Raw genomic sequence first — 8,602 nt, forward strand, 5'->3', positions numbered from 1 at the left:
AGTAGGTTCAGTAGCCGTGTTACAGCCGCTTGAAACGCTAGGATGTTGTCATAAAAAGATCCTTTCATGGCCAATTTGAGCTTAGGGAACAGGAAATAGTCACACGGTGATAGATCAGGCAAATACGGAGGGTTGTTGTGTCCTTTTTGGGGTTTTAATCATGTCTTTCGAATGTGTTACACGAACGTCCTTCGGGTCGTCCTTATGGTCGTTAATTCATGCGGAACGAACGAAACGAGCATAAACGTTTCTTTTCTTCAAATCATTACATAAAATGTTCCAAATAGTGTATCTACTTGTTTTAAGGATGTTCCTTAATTTTAAATTTTCATTCACAGCAATCCATTCCCGCCTTTTACTTTTTTCCCCATAAACTTTGCATGATTTCGGTCTTCTGAACGTTCACGCCTTTCATCGTTCTTCCAATGCATCACGATTGTCATCACGAGTTTAAAGCAAAATTTAATATTAGCTCCTTGTTTACTTTTCCGTGACATGTGACACTAAACCTACTGTTACATAAACTCGCATAACTTTTTAATTTTTCATCCGATTTGCATGATCCGATGCATCAGATGCGTTTGAAAGAGGAAGACTCTATGACTCTATGAGACTCTTCAAACTATGTTACCAACTAACAGACGACGCTGTATTTTATATATTTTTAAAATAATATCTCGTTACTAGGCTGCTCATTAAATTCGAAGCCTCGACAAGAAAGAGCGCTGCTACGAGCCTGATTTTTTTTTGTGATATTGGTACACTCTTCAAATGAACGTATGTGAAGTTTCATTTCAATCGGTCACTTAATTTTTTTTTCACAAGCCATTTAGTATCGACATTTCACAGTATTTTTTACAATGGAAAAAATCAAGTATGTGCAGTGATTTAATTTTTATTTTTGGAAGGTTTAAAAGCCAAGGAAAATTATGAACGAATAATAAAAGTGTATAAGGACTCTTCACCTTTAATTAGGGGGTTAAAAGAGGGTTTTCTGAGTTTAAACATGGTCGTAGTAGCCTTTAAGACGAACCATGTCAAAAACGTGAAAAAAAGACACAACATCTCAAATCGTAGAAAAAATACAGGATATCGTTTTCGAAAATCATCGAACCACTGAAAGAGATTTAATACAAGGCCTAGCCATCTCATTGAGCAGTATAACCAGTATTTTGACTGAAGTTTTGGGTTCTTAAAAAATGTTTGCAAAATGGGTGCCGCATTCGCTAAAAATGGAACAATGCACCCAGTGCAACAAATGGCAAAAATCCATGAATTAAAGTTCAAATTGTTGGAGTATCCACCCTATTCATCAGATTTGGCCCTTAGCGACTTCCATCTGTTTTCAAACCTAAAAAAATCCTGCGCGGAAAGCGGATTTCATCAAATGATGACGTCATAGCAGCTGTAAGGAATACTGTGACGTGACAAAAATACTGTCGATACTAAAAGGCTTGTAAAAAAAAAGTAAGTGACCGATTGAAATGAAACTTTCCATACGTTCATTTGGATAGTGTACCAAAATGACAAAAAAAAAATTAGACTCGTAGCAGTTATCGTATCGTAGCCCTCTGTTATCGAGGCTCCGAATTTAATGAGCAGCCTAGTACTGCGGTCACATATTTCGCCACTGTGTTCTGGTTCCGTGTGTGTGTGTGTGAAGGAAAAATGTAGAAGTCGCCGCGAACAGCGAACTCCTCCTCATCTGTCTCGCCAGGCTCGCCGGTGGGCTGGTCATATCATGAGTATAGACTGTTTCATTATGTCTAAGCACGCTCTTTTGACAGATCACTACTCACTCCACATGACGTTTTTTTAAGAGTCAATTTCGACAGATTCTTTAAGTATACACTTTAACTTAAAAAATGGTGTATCACAGGCACAGGTTTCCTTAACTATTGTGAAAATGCGAAGCATTTCTCCAGAGGAGTGCAACCAGATTTTGTGCAGATGGTGCACTATTTCCAACATTTCCCTGAGTCCCTAGTTGGCGAAACAGCGCAGCGCAGTTCGAAACGTAATAAGGAAATTAAAAAAAGGAAGCAGCTTTCAGGATGAAAATGAAATCTGGGCGGAAAGCGGGTCCGGTGTATAGTATTTTGGACCAAAAAGTGTGTGTTCACGCCAGCAGGAAAAGTGCCTCCGTCCAAGCTATCCGTCGCTAAAAAGGTGGGTTCCACTGTGAGTACCGTCCATCGTGCCAAAATAAGATTAGGTCTGCAGACATACCAGAAGCAGCAGAACCCGAAACGGAGTGCAAAACAAGCTGCATCCGTTAAACCAAGAGCCCGTAAATTGTATGGTCAACTGCTTCGTGACAAACGAGATGACACTTATTGCAAATTTGGACTACAAAACTCTTCCGGGTCCTCAGTATTACACTGTTCTGGATCGGCAGAATGCTGACAACGCAGACGATGAAATCTGAAATTTACATCCGCGAATGTCTGAATCGACACCTACTGCGTATGATTCAAAGACATAAAGACCCGGTACTATTTAGCATCCGTGCATTACTCCAAGGATACCTGGTAGCCTGGTTCCAATCCAACGGGGTCCAGTTCGTTCCGAAGGAGATGAGTCCGCCAAATTGTCCACAGGCAAGACCGATCGAAACTTTTTGGGCACTTACCAAGGCAAACTTGAGAAAACATGTCCAAAGCCAACCAACACCATTGGCATATTCGCCAAAGATTGGAAGAAAGTGTCCAAAATGATCGGAAATCGGTTTGTACAAAAGCCAATGCGTAGTAGTGTTCGTTCAAAAGTTCGATCATTGGCATACGGTTATCAGGAATGTAATTTCGCGAACCCCAAAACAGGTCCCCAGTCTGAAGAGCGGTCGCATTCCGGACCGGAAATCCCGGGCCCAACCCCGGGGGGGGTTGGGGATATTCTACGGAAGTACGGTGTGTTCCGGGGGTTCCGAGGTGTACCTACCGAGTAGCTGATCCAGGTAGACGCACCGCACCTCGATCGGCTGGCTGGCCGGGCGCAGCCGGTGGCCGTCGATGTTTTCCAGCATGATCGGGCCGCTCTCGATTTGCTGCATGCTCGCCAGCCGGCTCACCACCTGCACCGACAGCGCTTCCATGTCTGCGAACGGAAAAGAAACGAAAACCAGACGAAAAAAGGGTAAACAAAAAGGCGAACCAAGGCGGGCGCGGGCAGAGAATACTTATTTCCAAAAAGCCCGAAAGAGCGTTTACGTTTTTGCGTGGTCTCGCTGCGGGAGGCAACTCCGGCGGCGGTCCGCTAGCCGGACGTGGGAGAGCGGACGGCGCGCGCGCCGAACCTCGGGAGTCGCCTCCACCTCCGTAGAGTAGAGAGTGATAAATATAGTAGCGTGGCCAATCCGGATTGTTTGGATTGCGGGTACTACCGATTACTTGACGTTTTAAAACGTCAAACTTCGTTCTTCGAAATTGTAAACATTGAAGTAAAATACTTTGACATTTACGAAATATGGGACGAAATGCTATACGCTTGCAGGAAACTGGGACATATTGGGACATATATTGGGACCTAAACTTATTTCCAAGCGTGGTGAGCGTCTTCAACTCAAACTGTACGGGAAAATGGGAAAGCTTAATGAAGGAGGAGCGAGCCGAAATTTAAGCTGAAAACTTGGACGACATCTGGGTCTCAACAGGACGGCGCTGCCGATATTCTAGGGACCCGATCTTCGTAATCCAAACACCCCAGGATGGACCACCCTCGTCAAGAAAAGACAAAACGAAGCTGCCAATGGGTGGCCGGAGCTGGGTGACGGACGGAGAGTGAAGTGACCACACCAGCGTGTGTGTGTGTGTGTTCCGAGAAAGGGCGCGCCCGGTGTCCGGCGATCGATTGGCTCTATTCGGCGAATGGCGCAGTTTGTTTGAAGGCCGCCGCCGCCGCCGCCGACGACGACGATGTTTCTGGCGATTTCGGACGAAACCGCCCGACGCGCAGGTTGGCGCACAACCCTAACCTCACCACCATCTCCCCGAGTTCGTGTTCCAAAAACCGTGGCGACCGACCGACCAAAGCAAATAATAAATCACGGATTCGCGAACGTGCAAAATATATGCACAGCACATGTGTTGCGTCGTCGTGTGTTTCGGGTTCCTTTCCGTTGCCTGGGCGGCAGCACAGCTCGCAATACTGATTTATTAGCGTCGAGCGGACGACAGACAGAGGCAGAGAAAAATACAGAGAGAGACAGAGAGCGAAGTAGAGGGACCTATTTTCAACCCAAGCCGCCGGTTGCCGATCTCGTGGCGGTCGGGTCTCCGCGTCCGGAGATCGTTCTTGAAATCTGTTCTGCAGCTCTGTGCAGCGCGGCGGCGAGAGAACGGGAAGCGGGTTTCGCACAATATTTTACGCGACCCAGCAACAGCTCAGCCCAGCAGCTGTTGGGTTGTGTCCCAAGCCCAAGTTGGTCGCAGGTCGGAGTAGGTCGCATCGCTTCCACCACCGACCGACACCGGCTTTCTATAACACGGCATAAACACCAAGGCACCGAACGCTGTTTTGACAGCTGTCAAACGATCGCCCCGGGCACAATGGCGCAGGTGCGCAGCAAGAGCAAGAACAAACTGCTGACGACGCAATTGCCTAACACGCAATAGCTGATCCACTACTGATCCGACGAGGTTCACCGAGGTTCCACCCAATCCCAAAAAGGTCAAAAATGGCAGACTGGCCGACGCAGGACCTTCCAAGGTAAAACCTAGTACCTAGTATAGTTACCGGGCCGGGTTAGTGGTTGGTGGATTGGTGGCTAGGCCCCTCCAGAGAGTGGAGTTCCCGCACAGGTCTACATTACCTTGTGTGACCCTACTTCGAGTCAAACCTCATCTAGTCAAACCTCAACTAGTCAAACTAAAACTGAAGACTACTAAATAAGATACTAAACGAAAGATCAACCACAAGTTGGTTACGAAATGCTAGACGAAAGCCGTAGCGTAAATTTGGTGGTGGTATTCCCTCAAAATTGCAATCGTTCATCCAAAGCATAGTTTGACGAGCCAGGATGATTGCGATCGCGGGTGTTTTGGTAAACGTTTGGTCCGGGTCCGTTCGGGGCCGTTTCCGGGAGGGTTTCTAGAATCGACCAAGAAGGTCCAAGGGCCAAGCGTCAGGGTTTTGGGAGGCGCGAAAGGAATTTTGTTTGTGGATTACACTTGCAAACTGATAGAAGCAAAAATATTCGGAATATTATTGTAAACTTATTATTGACCAGCTGCAGGAGAAAATTGGTGGAAAAAGACCCAGTTTGAAGGAGAATAAATTGTCCTGTTTTCTTCTGGCCAAAGCACCCTCTATCACTAGAGCCGTTTGGGCAATGGCAAAAATCAATGAATTATAGTTAGCATCTTTTGGAGCATCCACCGCATTCGACCAAAGTTGGCCCCTAGCGACTTCCATCTGTTTCCAGATCCAGAAAAAAATGCATGCGTGGAAAGCGTTTTTTATCCAACAATGAGATCATAACAGCGCTGTGGAAGCGTATTTTGCAGACCTTTCAGATTCCCACTTCAGGGCTTCCGGGATTCAGGGACCATACTGACCCGTAAAGTGTTTTTCTTATCGCGCAAAACTTACAGCCTAGAACGTTAAGAACGTTAAGAAAAACGTGAAAGACGTCGTGCCACTGGAAAACAGGAAGCAAACACAGCAAACGCGACCTCACACACAGAGGCACGAGCACACACGGAGAAACGACGGAGAAAAGAAGCCGAAAGCCGGGTGAAAATTCTCAAGCCACGGGTCCCCGGGTCCGGGTGGTCGCGGCAGGCAGGCAACTCATGCCTGCCTGCCGGCGCTTCCGGTCCTTCCGCTTCAACGCTCAACCGCGCACCGCGTGTGCTCTGATTTTACGTCAAGATCCGAGGCCCCCGAGGCGGGGACACCACCGCCATGGCTCCGGCTCCGCATACGCCCACGTTTCCAAAAGCGAAGCTACGAAGCGAACGAGGGGAACGGTTTGCAGTGCGGTGCGGAGCGACCGTTTCCGGCGGATGCGTGTGTACGGACGTACTGGCAGGAAGCGAACCACAAGAGGCACTCGGCGCACCACGTCCTAAAACGGGCCCAAGAGAAAGAGAGAGAGAGAGAGAGAGCAGAAAGAGGCTAGGAGAGAGAGAAAGAGTGAAAGAGGAAGAGAAAAGAAAGAGAAAGTAAAATAGCGAAAAAGAAAGAGCGAAAGAGAAAGAGGAAAGAGAAAGAAATAGGAAAAAGAAAGAGGAAAGGAAGGAAAAAGGTCAAAAGCGAAAGAGAAAGAGAAAAAGAAAAAATTAAAGAGACAGAGCGAAGGAGGAAGAGAAAAAGAAATAGAAAGAGCGAAATAGAAGAAGAAAATTGAAGAGAAAAAGAAAGAGGGTAAGAGAGTGAAAAAGAAAAAAGAAAAAGAGAAGGATCAACAGAAAAAGCCACAAAAACAGTAAAAGAAAGAGGAAAGAGAACGAGCTCAGGCCAGTGCCAGTAGCGCTTTAAGGCAGCCGTGTTTTGATGCCACTCCCGGGGCCAAGCCTCCAGCGCCTGAGGAGTTGCCAGGCGCTTGGTTCAATTCGTAGTTCATTGCTGGGTTGCTGGGTCTCGTTGGGGGTCGGACGCTCGGGTTGTTCGGAAGTCTCCATCAATCCTGCGTGGAATCTGCGTGGGGAAGCGACGGAGATTGGCAAGCGGGCGGGCGGGCGGTCTGGCGAGCGATGTAAACACACCTTGCAGAAGCCGTGCCTGAGAGCTGTCGGTTGTGAAGTTACGCAGCCAAAATACGCACCGAGCGCTGCTTGATGTGGGGCGCACCACATACAGCGAAAGATTTAATTAACGTTTGCACACAGACACCACGACACGAAAACCACGGCCACAGCACCGCTCAACTTCAAGTGCATAGCTCTGCACAACCGGCACCACCTCAATTGACGTCAGCGTCAGCTCGCTTTTAACCCTATCAACCACCAGCAAGCAAACAACATCGGGAGCAAGAGCCAGCGAGAGAGAGAGAGAGAGGGAGTGTGAGAGAGAGTGGCGCCACCGTCGCATAGTGAGGGGAAGGGGGACGGCGGGGGAGGGGCTCTGATCTATCATCTCGGCGACTCCAACCCGAAAGCGCACAGATTGAAGCGCATTAGAGCTACTAAGCGTCGTCGTCGAGCGCCTCGAGAGCTGTCAAATTAAAGGAAAGAGGTAGAGAGAGGCGCGCTTCTCCTTTCTCCTATTCTAGTAACGAGTTGAAGCACCCCTCGGCGCCCAACCCAACCCTTCTTACATGCTGCACGCTATTGAAGGTCAAAAATGAGCGCATCTCGTGGCCGAAGCGTGTAAAAGTGTTTTTCTTCTTCACCGGGAATCGAACCGCGGACGGTGTGGTGCTTGCTGTTGCTGCTGGTGATAGCAGCAGCCGAGCCGAGAAGGGTGTGCGCCGCGAGCTGATCATATGGGGGCTGTTCGAAAAATAGTAAGACATTTGCATTTCCAAGGGCTACGTTTATCCGATTTTCTTTGTGGCGTTAGGTGGCTACACATGTCAGTGACTTAGGATGACAAGTTCGGCCATTTTGAGTAATCAGTCAATGCTTTGACAGCTGCTTTGCTTGGACGTGTTTTGGCTCATCGGCGATGGCGTCTTTATCTCCTGAATCGTAGGTTAGCGTCGGCCACCTTTCATGGCCACCTTTTAGTTTCCGGAACAGGAAAAAGTCAAAGGGGGTCAGATCTAAAGAATATGGTAGCTTTGGCATCGTTAGTGTGTTGTTTTGGCTAAAACTTTGTGCAGAATCCACGATGTGTGAGCACAGGCGTTGGCGTTAAAGCAGCAGTTTGAGTTGCAGCTTGTTAACATGCAGGAAATATTCTTTATTGACCGTTCTATCCTTTGGCAACATCTCATGAACAACACCCTGCAATCGAAAAAAAAACTGCAAACAAAACCTTCACATTTGACCGAAATTGGCTCTTGGTCGTTCACATCTTCTCGGCCCTCTGAGAACGTTTGGAACCACCGATAAACGCTGCTTTGGGCCCATAATATCTCCACTCATAAGCCACAGTCAACATTTCGAACACTCTTAATTTCGTTTTTCACACAAAATTTGATAAAAATTCTTTGCCATCCATATTTTGTGGAATAGACAAACATCGAAGATGAACGAAAATGCGTCCAAGCAAAACAGTTGTCAAAATTTGACCGCTTACTCAAAATGGCCGAACTTGTCACCATAAGTGAGTGACATGTGAGTGGCAACCTAACGTAGCCCTTGGAAATTCAAATGTCTTACTACTTTTTGAACAGCCCTCGTATACGGTCAGGTGGCTGGTACCCCGGAGACCGGAGTCTCGATGCAGGTGGCGGTGCCCGCCCGCGACCCGCCTCAAGTACCTGCCACCTACCGGTGTGAGATGGGCGATCCGATCGCCGATCGTTGCCGGGTGGGGAGCGGATGGACCGCGGACCCTAAACGGACGTCGGAAGTGATTTGCGGGCAGGCGATGGAAGGGGGGGTGTGGCTTTTCAATGGGCAAGTAGCGGCGGCGGCGGCTTCCTTGAGGTCGGTTGTGATGTCCGCAGCTGCATTTCCGTTCCGTCCGAGGTACCGGGTCCGGTGATCGGTGT

This window comes from Anopheles cruzii, chromosome X (assembly GCF_943734635.1).
Source record: "Anopheles cruzii chromosome X, idAnoCruzAS_RS32_06, whole genome shotgun sequence".
In the NCBI taxonomy this organism is placed as follows: Eukaryota; Metazoa; Arthropoda; class Insecta; order Diptera; family Culicidae; genus Anopheles; species Anopheles cruzii.